Raw genomic sequence first — 466 nt, 5'->3', positions numbered from 1 at the left:
AGACTTCCTGTTGATTTGACTTAATAGTGCAATAACTTTTTTTGTACGTCCGGGTGTAATACACAGGTCCACCGATTTTGGTGCATGTAGGTTAATGTAGCTGCCGGGGCATCTGTGTAGGGGGCGCTAGCGAGCCATTTTGGCCACGCCTACTCGCGAAATTTTCGCCGGCAGACATGCGTGTACGAACTTCCACGAGTTTTTGAACATGATAAAGCCTCTAAAAATGCAATTCATTTGCAAGAACAAGGACCGAAAAGAAAAAAAAAAATACTTCATTGGATAACAATAGGGCTTTCGCACCGTGGGCGGTCGGGCCCTAATAAGCTGTAGATCACACGGAACATGTATGCGTATTCTGCTTTACTTCTACACCAACACCATCAAGTTGCGACTTGATCCTCTCCAGCGGCCAGTGCGCGTCGCTACATGCGCATGCGTCCCTGCGTGGAGAGAAAAAGGGAAG

This window comes from Embiotoca jacksoni, unplaced genomic scaffold, assembly GCF_022577435.1.
Source record: "Embiotoca jacksoni isolate LCO1_2020_lvr unplaced genomic scaffold, fEmbJac1.0.p SCAF_14, whole genome shotgun sequence".
NCBI lineage: Eukaryota > Metazoa > Chordata > Actinopteri > Embiotocidae > Embiotoca > Embiotoca jacksoni.
The sequence above is the reverse complement of the archived record's forward strand: the minus strand, read 5'-3'. Positions refer to the sequence as shown.